This window comes from Mustelus asterias, chromosome 2, assembly GCF_964213995.1.
Source record: "Mustelus asterias chromosome 2, sMusAst1.hap1.1, whole genome shotgun sequence".
Lineage (NCBI taxonomy): Eukaryota > Metazoa > Chordata > Chondrichthyes > Carcharhiniformes > Triakidae > Mustelus > Mustelus asterias.
In genome coordinates, this window is record NC_135802.1 from 47,247,114 (window position 1) to 47,269,313 (window position 22,200).

A 22,200-nucleotide genomic window follows, 5' to 3' on the forward strand; every position below is an offset into this window, starting at 1 on the left:
CAATCTCTCTCTGTAACTCAGCTTCTCAAGTCCCGGCAACATCCTTGTGAACCTTCTCTGCACTCTTTCAACCTTATTTACATCCTTCCTGTAACTAGGTGACCAAAACTGTACACAATACTCCAAATTCGGCCTCACCAATGCCTTATATAACCTTACCATAACACTCCAACTTTTATACTCGATACTCCGATTTATAAAGGCCAATGTACCAAAGGCACTCTTTACGACCCTATCCACCTGTGATATCATTTTTAGGGAATTCTGTACCTGTATTCCCAGATCCCTCTGTTCAACTGCACTCTTCAGAGTCCTACCATTTACCCTGTACGTTCTACTTTGGTTTGTCCTTCCAATGTGCAATATCTCACACTTGTCTGCGTTAAATTCCATTTGCCATTTTTCAGCCCATTTTTCTAGTTGGTCCAAATCCCTCTGCAAGCTTTGAAAACCTTCCTCACTGTCCACTACACCTCCAATCTTTGTATCATCAGCAAACTTGCTGATCCAATTTACCACATTATCATCCAGTTCATTGATATAGATGACAATGGACCCAACACCGATCCCTGCGGCACACCACTAGTCACAGGTCTCCACTCAGAGAAGCAATCCTCCACAACCACTCTCTGGCTTCTTCCATTGAGCCAGTGTCTAATCCAATTTACTACCTCCCCATGTATACCTAGCGACTGAACCTTCCTAACTAACCTCCCATGAGGGACCTTGTCAAAGGCCTTGCTGAAATCTAGGTAGACAACATTCACCGCCTTCCCTTCATCCACCTTCCTGATAACCTCCTCGAAAAACTCGAATAGATTGGTCAAACATGACCTACCACGCACAAAGCCATGTTGACTCTCCCTAATGAGTCCCTGTCTATCCAAATATTTGTAGATCCTATCCCTTATCACACCTTCCAATAACTTGCCCACCACCGACGTCAAACTTACTGGCCTATAATTTCCCGGATTTCTTTTGGAACCTTTTTTAAACTACGAAACAACATGAGCCACCCTCCAATCATCCGGCACCTCCCCCGTGAATACTGACATTTTAAATATGTCTGCCAGGGCCCCTGCAAGTTCAACACTAGCTTCCCTCAAGGTCCGTGGGAATAGCCTGTCTGGTCCTGGGGATTTATCCACTCTGATTTGCCTCAAGACAGCAAGCACCTCCTCCCCTTTAATCTGTAAAGATTCCATGACCTCCCTACCTGTTTGCCCTATTTCCGTAGACTCCATGCCCGTTTCCTCAGTAAATACGGATGCAAAAAAACCCATTTAGTAGCTCCCCCATCTCTTTTGGTTCCATACACAGTCTACCACTCTGGTCTTCATTACTTATGAATGCTATGTAATCAACATTAGAGCTCAATGTGAAAATGAGACCATCGAACAGTATGTGACTGCTGTAACACAGCTTTCAGAATCATGTGAATTTGGTCAGCTAAATGATGATCTGATTAAAGGCTGAATAGTCTTAGGCATACCCCACAGTGTGCGAAACTACTGAAAGAGGAGAAACCTACACTCAGGAAAATGATTGACATTTGTAGAATTGTGGAGCCTGTTGAAACATCAGTTAGACAGAACAGACAGAACAGACCAAAAAATACATAACACTGAGAGACATTCCATGCAGAAAGAGCAAAGCAATCACAGACAAAGGGCAGGATGCAAATACTGCAGAATATATCATACAATGGAAAAGAAAGATTGCCTCGCAGGTGGAAAGCAGTGTTTTAACTGCAAATAACTGAATCATTTCACACTCAAGTGCTGGGCAAGAAAAAAACAAAACAAGCCTAGACAGCTGGTCGCTGGTGGGATATGAGTAGAAGAGTCTGATGATACATGATCCAACAGGTTGGTTCCATCAAGCCATTCAGAAATAAGTGGTGTGTGATTGTTACAATGGTGACTGCAGAAGAAGAGTATCAGTGAACAAGAAGTGACAGATAGACATGGGTGATTCATGCAACATCATGACTTTCACAGATCTGTGCAAAATGGCTCAACAAGATGATCCAGAAATGAATCCCTCAATAGCAAGATTGCAGTGATATGGTGATATTCATGTCTGCTATGGCTATAAGGGGCAGTCCAACCACAAGACCCCATCCCAGGAAAGAGTGACGAGGCCAACACATGCCCCCCAAACCAAGCACACCCAACACCCTCCCCCCCTCCCCAGACCCATGAGGGACCCTTCCTCTGCAGCCTGGCAGCAGCAGAGGGGAAAATGGCCACTGGACCTATCTCCTTGACCCCCCCCCCTTCCTCCATCAGGGCCAAGGTACCAGATCAGGGTGTCGGGAGCAGTGTACTGTTGGCACTGCCAAAGCGTGTGGCCCAAAGAGGACCTGAGTGGATAGGGGGCCTGAGTGGGGTATCTGAGGGTGTGGAGAACTAAGGGGACATCAGATCACACTCGTGCCTGCATGGTGTGGGGGTGGGGGGGGGGGGGTGTCGGTGCCTGTGATTTGAGTGGTGGGGCAGAGGGCATCCCTCTTTTCTGAGGGGTTGGTGATATTCCCCTGGATGCTTGGGGTCCACACCTCTGATTACCATTACCAAAGCCTGCCCAGTTCACTTCCCGCTTAGGGGTGTCAGGTGAATGAAGGCAGCTGGTGAATGGGCTGTCAAACCCGCTAATTGTATGATAATTAACAGGTTTGCATAATTATCGGATTATCGTACAATGCACTGCCCGCTATGGGTGGGAACCTGATCAGGGCCAGTGGGGTGAGTCGGGTGAATCCTAACAGCCATAATGCCCATCAGGGATCCCGATTTGTGGCCGATGCCCTATTCAGCAGGGCATCACGATTCCCACCAGCATCTGACGAGGTCGGTGAATTCCCCCCTATATGTGCAATGCAGGTGCAAAGACTGACTCGTAGAACAAACAGTTGTCAATACATGAGAACAGTGGGTGTACAGTGGGTAACTTGGGTAACTCAAGTTACACGGGATCGTGCATGGAAATTCGCCTTTTGATCGCCAGGGAAAAGCAGATGTTTGTATCTTTGTTTGCTACAAAAAGGGTAATATTTGGGTTTGAAATGCAATCACTTCTACATGTCCTATCTAACTTTCCGTAGTGAGGTGACCTCAGCCCTGAGGCAATCATTTAAGCTGCCATCATAAAATCAAACTTCTCACTGAGAGGATGCTGATGAAGCTCTGTGGTCTTCAAGCACAAAACAGGGTGTATGATCTCTCCAAGAGTTGGTCTGGTACAAAGTGCAGTTCTGGATCATGAAAGAAATGGTTGTCCATGAAAAATACTCTGTAACCTTTCAGAAAGTAAGCAATATTTTAAAAGCTCTCAATACAAAACTTCCCAAAAGTTGTTCCTAGGCTGTGATCTACTCCAGGTTAAAGCCCAACAGGCTTATTTGGCAGCACAAGTTTTCAGAGTCCACACAACTCCTCACTCACCTGAAGAAGGAGCCTGAGACTCCAAAAGCTTGAGCTGCCAAATAAACCTGTTGGACTTTAACCTGGTGTCGTGAGACTTCTTACTATGTTTACCCCAGTCCAATGCCGGCATCTTCACATCACATCTACTCCAGGTCCAGAGGGTGCTGGGGATACGTGCCCCCTCAAAGTTGCCCAAGCTCTCTTCATTTTTTTCAACTACAGGTATCAACGTGAAAATCACAACACCCAATTGGCAAACAAGAGACCAAAAGAGAAAATGCTGGAAAATCTCAGCAGGTCTGGCAGCATCTGTGAGGAGAGAAAAGAGCTGATGTTTCGAGTCCAGACGATCCTTTGTCAAAGCTGACGAACAAGAACTTTCTTGCAATCTGGTATCATTAAAAGCAATAAAGTGCATCATGTGAGAACCGACAACTCCTTCTAATGTTATCTGTGAGAAATAACGGCACTTTGTTAGAAGTGAATTTTCTGTTGCTGCCATAGTCTCCCTGGAATACACACGGTTATTTTACCTGGGGCTAGTCATGTTCACAAGAGCCATATGTCATTCATTGCCATGGTTTCCAGCTGTGTCCCAAATTGATTTTTCAAGTGAGTTGCAATTTATCAGGTAAATGTTGAGAGAGCCAATGTCAGTTCTAAATACCAGAATTGGAATTAGAAACACAAAAGACCTTTCAATAAACACTGAAGGCAAGATTTCTCAAACATGAATATTACAACTGCCATCCCTTTTTACTGTAATATTATGGGATCCTCTCTGGAGAGAGAGAGAGTCACTAGATTGTGCAGTGAATCTGAATAACAAAAATGATACCAGTCACAAGTCATTGAAAACTGGAAATTGATTTTTTAACCAAAGTGATGTTGTAGGCTGCAATACCACAGATGGAGAAGCCCCAACCCTGGGAGAAACAATGTAATATAAATGGGGGCCATGTCAGTACCTCTGGTAGAAATTTCAATATAAGGGCAACGTACAATGCAGCGTCCTTACTTGGGACACTTTGATTCTTAGTTCTGCTAAAGAAGTTTGGATTCACAAATCACCTTCTCCTATGTCTCAGAAACAATCAAAAGTACATAAGTGATTACCATCATAGAATTATCATTGAATCCCTATAGTGCAGAAGGAGGCTGTTCGGCCCATTGAGTCTGCACCGACCACAATCCCATCCAGGCCCTATCCCCGTAGCCCCACGTATTTACCCTTCTAGTTCCCCTGACACTAAGTGGCAATTTAACATGGCCAATTGACCTAACCCGCACATCTTTGGACCGTGGGAGGAAACCGGAACACCCGGAGGAAACCCACACAGACACGAGGTGAATGTGCAAACTCCACACAGACAGTGAGTTAGGGAATTGAACCCGGATCCCTGGCGCTGTGAGGCAGCAGTGCTAACTACTGTGCCACCGTACCGTCCACTGTGCCACCGTTCCACCCACATTACATTGAAGTGCAAAATCTGTTGGCATAGAGGAACATGACAGCTATTTTACACACTGCGAGATCTCCCAACCTGCAAAAAGATGTTTATTTTCAATGGTGTGGTTGCAGGAGGAATATCGGACCGGGAACAGAGGAAAAAAACCTTTGCTCTTATTCAAATACAGTCACAGGACCTATAACATGGAATGGTTCACTTTCTAATCTGTGATTCTGCCCATAGGCAATAACAGAGCATGCACAGGAAGGTAGATTATGGACGTCAATCTCCCTACTAGCTGAACTATGGATGTGTTGGACATTAAAGTTACAAATAACAGAGCAGATTTCATCTTCACAACTTATGAGTAAACTTGAAAGACTAACCCTCTACAGAACCCATCTGATTCACATTGTATTAGGGGTGAGAATTTGCCCCACTTACCAGCAGGGATGTTGAGATAACTGGGTATAAATTGTAACCCTGTATTACACTCAGACACATAGTCAGAAACTGACTTGGTTTTTCCAATCATTCTTACTCTAATCCTCGTGTTAGCCTGTTGAAAATAGATGTGTTCACATCAGCATTACGTAAAGCTGACTGAAAAATCCATATTTTTATCTCAACAATCTGGCCACTCTTCACACAGATGGTACAGGTAGAAAGACAAATAATTTTTGAACTCACTATGCCACTCAATCCCACTCAATTGCTTGATATAAAACAAAATCCCCATTTGTCCCACCTGTCATGTTTGAAACCATCATGTATCTGAAGGAATCATAAAAAATATGGGATATATGTTATTCATTGTTCTAACATGCAAAATGCATCATTTACGATGGCAAATCATCAGAGTGAAGCAGCAGGGAATGTCAGGACAGGTTTTTGTCAGATCTGCAGTGTTTATTAAGTACTACTAAACTGCAATGATGAACAGACTGCTGTATAAAATATCAGCCCTGACAGAAGAAGAGTCTATGTAAAGGTTTTGCTTTGTTTTTTTAGTGTTACTTGGAGGGTGAGTCTCTCCCAAAACACCCTTACATATTCAATTCCAATTCACACACTGTCCTGATGTTGCCATTCCTTCATTGTCACTTGACCAAACTCCCTATCTAGCAGCAAAGGCAAATCAGAACTATGAATCAGAATTTTTCACCCCAAGGGAGAATCCCCCTCTTACAGAATGCATCAGTTTTTATTCCAGCAGTTTCAAAGGAATGCTGATTGGGAATATTTGTAAAAGCAATATACTCTGTCAAATTATCACTCAGCAGTGGAAACAAAAATCTAGTCCAATGTTTATAGTTAATACCATAGAAAGAATTGGGTATGATATGATAAGCAATACAGAGATGTGGTTGCAAGGTGACCAAGGCTGAGAATTGAATATTCAAAGATATTCAAACTTTTGAAGGGGTGGTAAGAAAGGAAAAGAAGATAGGGTAGCTCTGTTAATAAAGATCAAATCAGTACAGTACTGAGAAATTATCTCGGCTCAGAAGATCAAAATGTAGAATGAATTTGGGTGGAGATAAGAATTAAAAAGGGAAACAAGTCACTGGTAGGAGTAGTTTGTAGGCTGCCGGACAGTATCTATACTATAAATAAACAATATGAATCAAGAAATAATGGGGGCTTGTAAGAAAACTATTGCAATAATTTTGGGCTATTTTAATCTTCATATAGATTGGACAAATCAAATTGGCAAAGGTAGCCTTGAAGTTGTGCTCATCAAGTGTATTTGAAAATGTTTCTTAAAATAATAAGTTCTGGAACTAACCAGGAAACAAGCTATTTTAGATATGGTAATGTGTAATGAGACAGGGTTAATTAATGATCCCATTGTAAAAGATCTTCGAGGGACAAGTATTAATAACATGATAGAATTTCACATTCAGTTTGAGGGGGAAAAGCTTGGGTCTGGATCTGAAAGTAGTGTATGAATTGGCCTGAGGTCTCCATTCAGAAGCGCACAGATGTCCGTGAACACCTGTAGTGAAAGATGTAGCTTTCTACAACACTGCTGTGCCAAAAGCTCAATGAATCTGAGCCTTTGTCTATAGCCATATGTTAAACGCTCTTCCTTTTTCTGAAACCTCGTACAACTGTCCATGGCATTCTGCTACCTCTGGTTGCCTTTGCTACTCTTGATACTGCTCCTCTTCCAGATGGATTAGGTGGACCCCATGACCACTAGTGTACTTCATTGGTGTGGTTTGTTCAGCCCTGATGGCCTGACAGATTAGATTGATCTAAAACAACATCTTCCTTTATCTTCTTTTACACATTTACAGCTGCAGCACCAGAATGACCACTCCTCCATGGCAGGTCCAATGCAAAGGATCATCCCGAATACTTCCACTCTTTCTAGTGGTGCTTGTATTTAACTCTTATTGTGAAATATTTGACTGCTTTGCAACCTCTTCGGAAGAGATGTCAAGGTATTGACAAAGGGTGGGCCTCCTGCAATTTTTACAAAATCTCATGACTTTCTCTTTCTGCTATTTAAGTACCATTTAATAGTACCTAATTGGCTATTCACAGCCAGTGGGCAGGTAGCTGCTGCCCCTTTGCACTCGCCTCTGACAAAATCATTCACAGGCAGGGAAGTGCCAGAGTTAGTAACCTCTGGTAGTAACCTAAATGCACTTTACATCCCTGGAACTCATTTAATCAAATGAGTATATGTGCAAGCACCTTTGCAGATTAGGTGTTTGATTCTGTACATTTTGGGAATTAAAACAATAAATATTTATCCTTTCTTTTGATTTTTAAACTTACAAGACAGCCTGTTCATGTATGTCCTTTAACCTCACAACACGAAAAGGAATTAAAACATTCCTCAAAAAACACATGCTGTTGTGGTTAGCCAAGTGGGGAGAAAGAAAATGGGAAAAGTTATTCCACCATCTCTCTCCATCCGAAACATGCACTTGTCTATCGCAGGATCTGGTATAACCCTGCAGGAAGTGACCCTGATGATCCATAATATCTCTTCTAACTATCCTCTTGTTGCTGACGGCAGCTGGGCAAGTCAGCTTCAAGATCAGTCATCAAGTGTTGGGTCGACACAGGGAATGGAGGGAGAAGAACTAGCAGCAGATGTCAGTAAGCAAACTTCAACTGAGAGACCTTTTACACACTTAATGAGATTGTGACTCATGTGCCTTCACTTGATCTTTTATGAAAGAAACATTTGATGGCTTCAAATGACCTCTGGCAGTCCACTCAGGAATGAGTCAGGCTCAGGCTGGACTTGCGGATAGCGAAGAGCATTGTCGGGCAATACAGCAGGATATAGATAGGCTGGAAAATTGGATGGAGAGGTGGCAGATGGAGTTTAATCCGGATAAATGCGAAGTGATGCATTTTGGAAGAAATAATGTAGGGAGGAGTTATACAATAAATGGCAGAGTCATCAGGAGTATAGAAACACAGAGGGACCTAGGTGTGCAAGTCCACAAATCCTTGAAGGTGGCAACACAGGTGGAGAAGGTGGTGAAGAAGGCATATGGTATGCTTGCCTTTATAGGACGGGGTATAGAGTATAAAAGCTGGAGTCTGATGATGCAGCTGTATAGAACGTTGGTTAGGCCACATTTGGAGTACTGCGTCCAGTTCTGGTCGCCGCACTACCAGAAGGACGTGGAGGTGTTAGAGAGAGTGCAGAGAAGGTTTACCAGGATGTTGCCTGGTATGGAGGGTCTTAGCTATGAGGAGAGATTGGGTAAACTGGGGTTGTTCTCCTTGGAAAGACGGAGAATGAGGGGAGATCTAATAGAGGTGTACAAGATTATGAAGGGTATGGATAGGGTGAACAGTGGGAAGCTTTTTCCCAGGTCGGAGGTGACGATCACGAGGGGTCACGGGCTCACGGTGAGAGGGGCGAAGTATAACTCAGATATCAGAGGGACGTTTTTTACACAGAGGGTGGTGGGGGCCTGGAATGCACTGCCAAGTAGGGTGGTGGAGGCAGGCACGCTGGCATCGTTTAAGACTTACCTGGATAGTCACATGAGCAGCCTGGGAATGGAGGGATACAAACGATTGGTCTAGTTGGCCCAAGGAGCGGCACAGGCTTGGAGGGCCGAAAGGCCTGTTTCCTGTGCTGTACTGTTCTTTGTTCTTTGTTCTTTGAGTAAGAGTGCAATTTTGGAACAGATTCAAATAGCACGATTAGATCATTTGAAAATAGCAAATAACACTCTTTAAACACACCATTGATCACAGAATTGTTACGGCGCAGAAGGAGACCACTGGGCCCATCGTGTCTGCACCAGTCTCCAAATGAGCATCATGGCTCAGTGACATTCCCCTGCCTTTTCCCCGTACCCCTGCATATTGTTTCCATTCAAGTAATCATCTAATGCCCTCTTAAATGCCTCGATTGAACCTGCCTCCACCACACTTACAGGTAGTGCATTCCAGACCCGAACTATTCGCCGTGTGAAGGCTTTTTCTCTCAATTCATTTGCCACATACAACATATGTTACAACAGCAAGTGTGTTTGAAAACACTTACAATTGTATATTCCAACAGTATAAACGTCCTTGAAGCACTTTGTGACATTAAGAAAGGGCCAATACTCACAATTACCATAAGACCATAAGACATAGGAGCAGAATTAGGCCACTCGGCCCATCGGGGCTGCTTCGCCATTCAATCATGGCTGATATTTTTCTCATCCCCATTCTCCTGCCTTTTCCCCATAACCCCTGATCCCCTTATTAATCAGGAACCTATCAATCTCTAGCTTAAAGACACTCAATGACCTGGCTTCCATAGCCTTCTGTGGCAAAGTGTTCCACAGATTCACCACTCTCTGGCTGAAGAAATTCCGCCTCATCTCTGTTTTAAAGGATCGTCCCTTTAGCCTGAGGTTGTGCCCTCTGATTCTAATTTTTCCTACTAGTGGGAACATCTCTCCACGTCCACTCTATCCAGGCCTCGCAGTATCCTGTAAGTTTCAATAAGATCCCCCCTCATCCTTCTAAACTCCAGCGAGTACAGACCCAGAGTCCTCAACCATTCCTCATATGGCAAACTCTTCATTCCAGGGATCATTCTTGTGAACCTTCTCTGGACCCTTTCCAATGCCAGCACATCCTTCCTTAGATATGGGGCCCAAAACTGCTCACAATACTCCAAATGGGGTCTGACCAGAGCCTTGTACAGCCTCAGAAGTACATCCCTGCTCTTGTATTCTAGCCCTCTCGACAAGAATGCTAACATTGCATTTGTCTTCCTAACTGCCGACTGAACCTGCATGTTAACCTTAAGAGAATCTTGAACAATGACTCCCAAGTCCCTTTGTGTTTCTGATTTCCTAAGCATTTTCCCATTTAGAAAATTATTATTATTGGATAGATTAAATTAAACTATTATGGATGTACTTATTAAGGTATGGTGCAGAAGAACCATGAAGTAGGTTCTTAACTTGAACACTGAGGAACATTTTATTACAGTTGTGCACTGTCCCACAGTCAGCACCTCGACTGCTTAACTCTGGGAAGAGCTAACTCCCCATTGGGGATCATATGACTCGCACCCTTAAAGGGGCATTACGCACCACAAAACTCCCAACATTCAGATTAAAGACTGAATAGTCTTAGTCACAGTGGCAGAAACTCTACTGAAAGAGGAGAAACCTACACTCAGGAAAGTGATAGATACTTGTGGAAATATGGAGCCTTGGGGTGGCACGGTGGCTCAGTGGTTAGCACTGCTACCTCACAGCCCCAGGGACCCAGGTTCAATTCCGGCCTTGGGTCACTGTCTGTGTGGAGTTTGCACGTTCTCTCTGTGTCTGCTTGGGTTTCCTCTGGGTGCTCTGGTTTCCTCTCACAGTCCAAAGATGTGCAGGTTAAATTGCCCCTTAGTGCCTGGGAGTTAACAGGGTAAATAAGTGGGGTTATGGGGATAGGGCCTGGGTGAGATTGGGTCGGTGCAGATGTGATGGGCCAAATAGCGTCCTTCTGCACTGTAGGGATTCTATGATTCAATTAATAGTTCAATGCACATTAAGATAAGTCAAAGTTTACTTTTGAAATTTGTTCCTTTGATGTCAGAAACACTGATACTTTAGCATTAATTCCCAGGCTGGCTGCTTATCAAAATAAAATCTAATAAGGGGCTGGAATTCACTGTCAGTCAAACTGAGCAGAGCTGGGAAAGTTTCCTTCACTTATGAGTATTACGATATTCCAGCAGCATGCATGGTCATTTAGTAAAAGGAACATAACCTTTTAATTTAGCTGCTACATTGCTTACATTACAAAAGCATCAAGAAGCTGGCACAATCCCACCTCTATCCCTCAGCACTGCCAGGTAGGATTATCATCTCACATGACCTGCGATGACAGATGCAGCCTTCTACAGCGCTACTGCTTCGAGAGCTCTGTGAATCTGAGCCTTGCCTAAATGCAATCTGTTTAGGGCTGTGCCCCTTTCTACATCCTGCCTCTTGTCCAACACCATCTGCTGTGCCTATCTGTGCTGCTCTTTATACTGCTCCTTTTCCATTGTCCAGCCAACCACCGAATTGGTGGACCCCATCACCACTTGGGAACTTCATTGCTCTGGTCTGCTCAGCCCTGGTGGCCTGATGGACTAGATTGGTCCACAACATTCTATCTTATCATCCCCAACACTTTTACATTTGCAGCACCCCCAGAACAAGCACTCCTCCATCGCAGGTTTCTGTCAATGCAAGGGATCAACATTGACTCTTTATATGCAATTAAGACTGCATTTAACTTATATTGCACAATGGATGCCTCTGCTGAGCTTCCAAGGTGTTCACATAGGGTGAACTCCATACAATGTTCACCAGATCCTATGGCTCCCTTTGTCTGCTGTTGAATTACCATTTAATTGCTCTTAATTGGATGGCACAGTAGCTAGCACTGCTGTCTCATAGCTCCAGAGATTCCCAGCTTGGGTCACTGTCTGTGTAGAGTTTGCACGTTCTCCCTGTGGCTGCATAGGTTTCCTCTGGGTGCTCCAGTTTCCTCCAACACTCCAAAGATGTGCAGGTTAGGTGCATTGGCCATGCTAAGTTGCCCATTAGTGTTCCAGGATGTGCAGGTTAGGGGGATTAGCTGGGTAAATTTGTGGGGTTACGGGGATAGGGCCCAGTAGGATTGTTGTCGGTGCAGACTTTATGGGTCGAATGGCCTTTTTCTGCACTGTAGGGATTCTATGATTCTATGAATTGGCTACCCGCTGTTGATGGACAGGTAACCACTTTGCCACCAGGTGACAGAGGCAAGCAAATGCCGAGGCAACCAGATTAAAAGGCTCACCTCCGGACTCAAAGAAATCAGCCCAGTTCTTCATATCTTTACCTTCATCTCCTTATTACCCCTGCTCCCTTTACATCTGCTCAGCCTTCTTTAAGCCCTCACCCCCTCAAACACTCAAACCCAATCACTCAGTCTCCTTTGAGCTTCACAAGCCCGCTAATAAAATCTGGAGTCGTCAAAAGCTCATAAACCTGTCAAAATAAACAATCACCACTTCGACACTTGAATATTATGTAAGCTTGGCTGAGAGCCCAGACAACCATTAGAACTAGAACACCTGTGCTCCAGAGAAACCATTTTTTGACTGACAGCTCAGGCCTTCTGATATCTGCTGTTAATTCCACAATATTTATTTACACAAGTCAAGTGGTTTCAAGGGCTTGTATTTTTTTATTGATACCTTAAAGGATTGAGATGATTGACACTTTCATTAGCTTGTAGCAAAAGGGCTTCTTTTTAACATAAGAGAAAATTATGAATGAATTACTTTTGCACACGTACCCTATATCCTATTGGGTGCATTGATTCTAGCCAGTGTTTTGTGGCTCAATGAAGTGCCACACTGAGCATCAAGGACATGAGGGGCTATAGGGTGTAGGTGGAAGAGCAGAGCTTGACTTGGGGGCAGGAAGAGACATGGTGTGGGTGGGGGGTAAAGAGGGCTTGGATGGAGCATGGGGAGTATTTAGAGGGTGAAGGAATAAGGGGTGATAGCTGGAGGGCTTTTGCTTTTTTCATTTTAACTTGGACAAAGTCCCATGTGATCAAGATGCTTGCACCCGGCAGCACCTATGGCTGCCACCAAATATCTGCCCAACTCTCGCCTCCACATGAGGTGGGTGGGCCAAGACATGGATTTTACCAAAACCCACTAGCTGCCTCAAAGAGGGAATTCAAGCTCAAATTCTCTGCCATTGCTTCCTGTAAGTACTTTGCTCTGAAGTTCTTCCAGTCTTAGAGCTAAATGCATTTTTAGAAAAATCTTTTGGCAAATTTTCAACCATAAAATGCAGCATTACATTTTCATGTTTTCTTTTATCGCTACATGTGGTGTTTGGTAGCCCTAAAGATTTTCTTCTTCAGTATTTTCCACCCTTTGAAGAAAACATTTCCTCCTGTATCACAGATGGCTAACCAAGCCCTTCAATCACCCTCAGATGGGTTCCCAGTATTCTTTGCCTGAATTCCCACAGATTCACAGCAATTGGATTTCTATTCACTTAAATGCTGATCTTCAACTCTAACATGCAATGCCAATGCTGATCTGTAACTCTAACACGCAATGCCAATGCTGATCTTCAACTCTAACATGCAATGCCAATGCTGATCTGTAACTCTAACACGCAATGCCAATGCTGATCTTCAACTCTAACACGCAATGCCAATGCTGATCTATAACTCTAACACGCAATGCCAATGCTGATCTGTAACTCTAACACGCAATGCCAAAGCTGATCTGCAACTCTAACACGCAATGCCAGTGCTGATCTGCAACTCTAACATGCAATGCCAGTGCTGATCTGCAACTCTAACACGCAATGCCAATGCTGATCTGCAACTCTAACACGCAATGCCAATGCTGATCTGTAACTCTAACACGCAATGCCAAAGCTGATCTGTAACTCTAACACGCAATGCCAATGTGGATCTGTAACTCTAACACGCAATGCCAATGCGGATCTGTAACTCTAACACGCAATGCTAATGCAGATCTGTAACTCTAACACACAATGTCAGTGCTAATCTGTAATTCTAACACACAATGGCCAATGTTGATGCTCAATTCTGATTCTGACGACACACGTAAAATGACCTAAAGATGAAACAGGCAACACAAATGTGAAAAACAGGCCCGAAAGTATAAATAGCTTTAAATTGAAACAACATTAAGCAGGGCGACTTAAAGCAGGAAGATTTTGTAACCGGTTCTGAAGAATTAATATTGGCCTTTTCTGCAGCAAAAGATGTGCTATTGGAGATTGAAACAAATGAAAGATTCACAGATTGTAAATGTCACAAACGTGGGTGCACTATTGTGATTGAAAGAACTATTGTAATCGATCATCAAAGTGCAATGCTCAGTTTGTTGAACGGGTTAATTCCATTTTGTGCTCTGGAGTTTATGACATGGTGTGAAAAGTTAAATTATAATTTGATATGGTTGATGACACTGCACACATTTTATTGTAGTTAATTGTCATGCTGCTGGTTTGTGGAAATATGAATACCGCATAGAATAAATTGAAAATAATTGATATTCAGAGAAAGTTAAAAGGCTCTAATGCATCAACATATGTAGAGGACTGTTGGCTTGAGCAACTTATAATTGTTGTCTTAACCTTGTAATTGGAGAACAGCATTGACATTACTTGAACAAAAGAGAGAGAAAGAGAAAGAGAGAGACATAATAGAGAGAGTTTAACCCATGCCAGTTGAAAAGAGGCCTGTCAGGAAGATATATCAACTGGATGCATTTGCTGTTGCTGCTCACTTACCACCTTAATAATGGCTACCGTTTTCTGGCCAGATCCTGGCAGCAGGATCTTCTGGTCTCGCCGTTGGTGCGTCCACATCAAGAGTTTCCCGGTGTCAAGGGGTACTTTCACCGGTAACTTCCATTAACAATGGTGGGACCAGGAGATCCCGCCACTGGCCAATGGCAGGCCCCCACTGCACCACTACTCTCAAGAAGTCTGTAGTTAACTCACAGAAACACAGAATCTTCAAAGCGCAGAAGGATGCCATTCGGCCCATTGAGTCTGTGTTGGGTCTCTGAAAGAGCAATCTACCCAGTCCCAGTGAAACGTGTGGCATGTTGCGTGGAGAATGCCGCCCAGTGACTCTCCAGTTTAATAAATTTTTCACTCCAGGCAAGAATGGCATGTAAATCAGGGTTCAACAATACAATTCAGACCCTAATGAGTGGGGCTAAGCATTCAAGATTACAAGGAAAATCAAAGGAAAATGGGGAATGAAGGCTGAGTAGTAATAGTGATGACGGACATCAGACGGAATTTAATGTAGGCGACAGGGATCTCGTCTACAGGCCAGAAAGACATCAAGGGCCCAGCATCACCTTTTTTCAGGAAGGCCTGCCACATTAATAACAGTCAGGCTCTTAACTATACAGCAAAGGGCCTTCCCTTGGACTGAGGACCCTTGGGAAATGGCATTAAATCGTGCCCATTATTACAGCAGCAGAAAGCAAGGTTGTCAATCAACATTCTCAGGCAGCAGAAACACTATTGATAGAGTTAAGAAACAGCAAATGGTTCAGGATTCAGGTGAATAATTCAAGATCAGGATCTCAAGAATGATTCCAGGAATAAAGGCTTGTAATTATGAGAATCGATTGGAGAGGTTGTGTTTGTTTTCCTCGGAGGAAAGAAGGCTGAGAGGGGGCGTGATGGAGGTATTCAAGATCCTGAGGGGTACAGAGAGTGTAAATAGTGAGAAATTGGTTCCACTCAAGACAACATTATGATCTAGAGGGTACCGATTCAAAACAATTGGCAAAAGAAGCAAAAGTAATGTGAGGAATTTCTTTTTACCCAAAGGCTGGTTGGAGTCTGGAACAAACTTCCTGAAAGGGTGATGGAGACAGGTGCAATTGTGGTTTTCAAAAGGGAATTCAATTGTCATCTGAAAAGAGAGAATGTCCACAGCTACAAAGATAAATAGTGGTGTGGGACTGGGTAGATCGCTCTTTCAGAGACCCAACACAGACTCAATGGGCCGAATGGCATCCTTCTGTGCTTTGAAGATCCTGTGTTTCTGTGAGTTAACTACAGACTTCTTGAGAGTAGTGGTGCAGTGGGGGATGTATAAATACAGAGATCAAGGAAGCATGTAGCAAAAGCAACATGGTGTTAAGAAAAGACTGGCAGTGGAATGGCTCCCAATATATTGGTCAAGAAAGTGACCAGCAGTTTTTGCCAACATTGAAATAGTCAGAAAAAAACTAATAAGGATGAATGTAAGACTCATACCAGCAGGGTAATGTAGAGTTCTGCTTCAGGCACTGGAATAAAGCTGGAAGTTTCTATATGCATGTAATAGCCTATAGCAATGATAGACTTTGGGTAAAGGTTTGTCTGGGGTCCAGTGAGTCAGCACCAAAGCTTCTTATCTATTCAACATAATCTCCTGTTCCCCATAAAAATTGGCGAGAGTCGTAGTGGACATGCTGAATTTCCTTAGCCTTCTGAGAAAGTAAAGGCATTGGTGGGCTTTCTTAACTATAGCATCAGCTTGGAGGGACCAGGACAGGTTGCTGGTGACCTAAATACCTAGAAATTTGAAGTTCTCGACCATCTACACTTCATCACCGTTGATGTAGACAGGGACATGTCCTCCACTACGTTTGTCAGAATCCAATCCAAATGCAGTGTGGAATGACCTGGGCTCCACCATCAGCCCATTCAAAACCCTCAACCTGCATTTTCACTGCTTCCTGGCCAGGAGCTGGAAAGCTTCAGCTAAAATATTGGGCTAGTGAGTACTTAAAATAATAACATTTTTGCCATAGTACTTTATAAACACAGATTTTCACACCTATTGGACGTATTATATATTAATCTGCAAAAAAAGAACTTTATTAATTATATACTAAATGTTATGACATTGCTTTTTTGTTGCTTTGTTTTTATTGGTGTATGGGCTCACGTTAATTTTCAAATGTTAAAATGGGGTCGTATTGGAAAATATTTGGGAAGCACATCCCGAAGATGTCTGTAATTTGCTGGTGTCACTGCACAGATAAAGCACCAGTTGTTGCTCCAATTAAGTTCCACAACCCAAATTTCCCCATCACTTTGCAAATGCTTCCTCTTCAGGCACATGTCCATTTTGAAAGTTCTTACAGAACACTCTTTCAAGTAATGTATTGGCTGATCTTAATGGCCATCTTTGTAAAATAGTTTTCTTAATTTCCCCACTAATTCTTCTGCAAATGTTTTAAATCCAGTCACTGGTCCACTTTCTTTGCAAGTTTTTTCTCCCTACTTCCTCCATGAAAACCCTCAAAACTTTGAATACTTCCTCCTTTGTTTAACTGTGAGTGAAAGAAACACTGATTCTCCAGAATTTCCATATTACAGAATTCCCTCATTCCTAATGTAATTCTAGTATCCAGTTTTCGAGTAATATGCCTTTAAGGGATATCAGCATGATATCACTAAAAGTTTAAAAGTTTATTTATTAGTAGGCTTGCATTAACACTGCAATGAACTAACTGTGAAAATCCCTTAGTCGTCACACTCTTGCACCTGTTTGGGTACACTGAGGGGGAATTTAGCATGGCCAATGCACCTAACCAGCACCTCTTTCAGACTGTGGGAGAAAGCGGAGCACCCGGACGAAACCGAAAGGAAGGAAGTATATCATGTGATCCAGTCTTAGTTTCACTTTTACTTCTGAGCAGCGCAGACACATACAGCTTGGCTGTTGATGTCTTCAAGCTTTCTACCGATGTATAAATGGCCTCCTGTGCCTAGTCTAAATTAATGAACCCACTATGAGTTTACACAATCCCTTACAAGCGATTGGCTCTTATATCATCACAACACCATGACATGGTGCTCAGCGGATGTGAAACAGCCTGGTAGCAAGATTAAGTACAGGTATAACATGATGATCAGCATTACATTGTGCTACTTGGCATGACATGACCCTCAATGTTCGGACAGACCACAAGAGAATTGCAGCGATGGAGAATGTTGAAATTGCTGTATAGTGCCTGCACAGAAAAACTGTGAATACTCAGTGCAGAGATATGTTCAAGTAAGGAGCTGGTAAGCAGATCCCTTGTGGTGAGATTGCAGCACACAGCCTATCAGTTCAGGGTGTTGAAAGGACTGACACTGGGTTAGCTCAGTCAGATAGGTGAGTGACCAGACTCTGGGCCAGATCAATAGCAAACAAGGGAGAGTCAAACAAAAATGTCATCAGAAATGAGCCAGTGAAGGTTGCGATTATAACGGGAAGAGCTTTGCAAAAGGGTGCAAAAGCAGCTATAGCAGCACTCATGCCAGGTACATTAGGAGAAGGAAAGTCCAGAATGTCCACAAAATTCCCCATTTTGGGCTGGAACTGATCTACTATTCAAATTCAAAATGGGATTACTCAGACATCATAAGGCAAATCAACCTCAGAAATTACTCCTATCACCTGAGTTCACAACCTCACATCGCAATACCCAGAATGTTTTGACAAAATTGGCAGTTTCAAGGAAGCTGCAATGTTCTGCTTTCAGGAGAATGCGAGTCCGTCAAGTGTTCTGCTATATTCCGTACAGTACAAATGCCAGCAGCTACAAGAAGAAATGGCTGAAGATTCCACACTACAGTAACTGTGGAATACCATCATCGATGTGTGGCCTGATTAAATTCAACATGCCCATGAACATGTCAGACTATTTTGCCCTTATAGGAATAAGCTAGGCATCTCCAGCGGAGTCAGTTTCAAAGGCAGGCAGGTCATTATACTGGAATCTTTGGGACTTGATGTCCTTCAAGAACTGCTTCAATCACACCTGGGCATATTGGCTTTTTGCTTTTCTTTTTCAATTTCCCCTTGCACTCTCTGTATTGTGCTGGTGTTCTATCGTATTCTCTACCTGCCATTTGCCATAAACATTATCCTGTAATATTTTTACTTTTATTTTCTTTGGCCAACCAGGGAACTTTAGCTTTGACTCCCCTGACTTTCCTTCTTCAGGGAATATTGAAAAATGATGCAGCTTCTTCAATACGATTTTAATCCCTATTTTTTAAATCTCTGATTTAATTGTCTATATAAATGGTCCTGTCCCACTTACCATCCCTCATTCACTGTAATGTGGAGATGCTGGCATTGGACTGGGGTGGGCTCAGTAAGAAGTCTCACAACACCAGATTAAAGTCAAACAGGTTGATTTGGTAGCACGAGCTTTCGGAGCGTTGCCCCTTCATCAGATGAATGGAGACATAGGTTCACAAACACGGCATATATAGGCGAAGACACAATTGCAAGATTCTTTGTAGAAACTTGATGTCTGTGTCAATATAAAGTAAAGTTAAAGGTTATTTATTAGTCACAAGTAGGCTTACACTCACACTGCGATGAAGGTACTGTGAATATGTGCAATCTTCTTGGAAATCCTCTCCACTTTGAGCCAGCGGTTTGAGGTGTCGATATCTTGCCTCATTTACTATGTCTCATTTACTATGGCAGGGGAAGTATTGCTCAGCTCATTGCTAATACTGAGCTGTCATCCAACAAATGAGTGACAGCCGCAGAAGAGTCTGGGCGTGTGCCCGCTCCATTATTTTCCTTTTCATTTTGTTGGGGTGGGGAATGTTGGCTGATGATTGTGAGGTGTTGTTTTCAGTGGGGATTGTAGACAAGCAATTTACAGCTGCATGCTACAGTCCAAATTATCCACAACAAATAATGTATTGTTTTAATAAAGACGGGAAGAAAGCATAAATATAATTGTAAAGTTTCAACAATCATTCAAAGTCCCTTCTTGTTTAATGCCCACACCTCGCGAATGATAAAACAAAAGTGCACGCACAATTTTGAAAGGAAACATCATCCCCAGCACTTTCCTCTGTTGGAGAAGGGAAGATTTCTGTCTTAAGACTTGGCAAACCACAAAATATAACCTTCATAAAAATCCATACGGATTATTTCACCTTCTTTATCCTTATAGTTTTATAGCTATAGCTTTGTAATGATGAGTAAAAATAATAACAATTATTATGAATAATAATTGGGAAGAATGTTTACAATGTAAATGTTGAAATATAACAAATGTACAATACCGAGAAATAATTTAAGTTGACATAAAACACGTATAAATACAGAATAATTGGAGGCGTCATGCATTTAAAGTGCAATTGAAATGGGAATTTTAGACAACAGCTTAATCTATATAAGCAAAAATAAAATTCATACTTGTCATTTGAACCCCAGGATTAAATTATTTTCGAAATCACACCTTCCTATCTGCAGTCAGAATACCTGCTTAGCGTTCTTCTTTGTTCTCTAAGATATTTCAGTTTTACCACATACAATTTTGGTTGTAAGGTTGACGATGGGCTTTGTAAATGTGCTGTAATCTATTCAAGGTATCAGATAGTAATCCCTCATTATTAGTAGCGGTGATACACAGAAGCAGCATCCATTTGCATATTTGTTGTATTGAAGTGCCACTGCTTTAGCCTCCAGTATGTTGATCTAATAAGCTGTTCATTGTACAGCACGGCAATCACATATGGGAATAGTGTGTTGGTATCACTCCAAATTTACAGACATGGATCTTCATTTGAATGCTGCAATATTGTGTACTCCAGTTATGAAGCTGTGTCATTTATTAACAACAAATATTGACTATTGAGAGATTGATGGAGAAATGATAATTACATATTATTAATTCAGACTTCATCTATTTATCTGCTAGCACACTGTTAATTAAAACACATGTATTTATGTGGCACCTTTCATGACTATCTGACTGCTCAAAGCAATATCCAGCCAATGAAGTACTCCTGAAGTATAGTCATTGTTGTAATGTAGGAAAACAGGCATAGATAATTCCTTCGTGAGTCATTCTAACACGGTTACAATCCGCACAAGACCCACAATTCTTTTACAATTTGGTTAGGGAAGAATAAGCTTTTGTTTAAATAGACAAAGCTTGAAATCCCAGGTACTTAGTAAGAAATTGAAGCCACAAGATTCCACGGTTTAAAACAAATAGAATATTTTTTTCTATACAAGAATCAACAAAGCAAATTCAGCACTATCAACCTTGTACTCTAAGATACAGAATTAACAGGAGGTAAACGTAAGTAAACTACGATCAAGCACACAACACACTGCATGTTAAAATGATAGGTGTAACAAAGACAGGTTCCACAAATTTCTCAGCAAGCCACCCAGACATCAGTAACCATTGTGAGTCATAATATTTTTTTAAACTCTGTTCTCATGAGGGATTTCAGCTCCTCTCCTTTGAGGATTTAGCTTCTTATTTCCCTCAGCAGCCACTTCAACTCAGACTGCTCCAATAGCCGCCCACCTTCATGTTGCTCAATCTCTTCTCCCAAGACTGCGTTCCACTGGATTCACAAGGCTGCAGCCCAGCATTTAATCATCAGCGTGATCCCAAATCTTTAACTGCTCTGAGTAGAACACCACTGCTCTTGGGCTTCCCCAGCCCCAACTCTCAGCTGCACTGAGCTACCAATGGCTCTCAGGACTTCTCTGTGCCCCCCGTGGTAGCAGGTGTAGAAGGGGCATAAGGAAGAATTTTTTTACGCAAAGGTTGGTGGGTGTCTGGAATTTACTGCCTGAGTTGGTGGTGGAGGCAGAGACCCTAAACTCTTTGAAAAATTACCTGGGTCTGCACCTTAAGTGCTGTAAGCTACAGGGCTATGAGCAAAATTCAGGAAGGTGGGATTACAAAGGACACTTGGGTGTCCTCGGGCTGGCATGGACAAAATGGGCTGAATGTCCTCCTTCTGCACTGTAACTTTTCCATAGTTTTATGGTTCAAACTCCCCACAAGCTTCTCTGAGCCTAGCTGCATATGAAGCTAATGACAGCACTTCAGCTCCTGACTGGCTTCAACCAAGATATATTGCGGGAAAGGCAGGATCAGGATATTGAATTTGATGATCATCCATGATCAAAATGAATGGCGGAGCGGGCTTGAAGGGCCGAATGGCCTACTCCTGCTTCTATTTTTCTGTTACTCTGAGCCCCAGATGCACACGACACTGATGACAGTGCATCAGCTGCTGTCTGTTCAGCTGCTGAGTAACCTTCTCACTGCAGTCGGCAGCATTTCCCGGGCTTCAAGAAGCCCCACAGCGACTGCTAGATGAGAACAGCTTCAGAGAAGGCAGATATCTTCACCGCACTCCTTGTGGAGCAGGAATGCTTCCTCCTAGACAGCCAAGTTCCCCCACCATCAGATCCCCAACCCTTACCATTACCCCTGTCCATTCAAGATTAGAAAC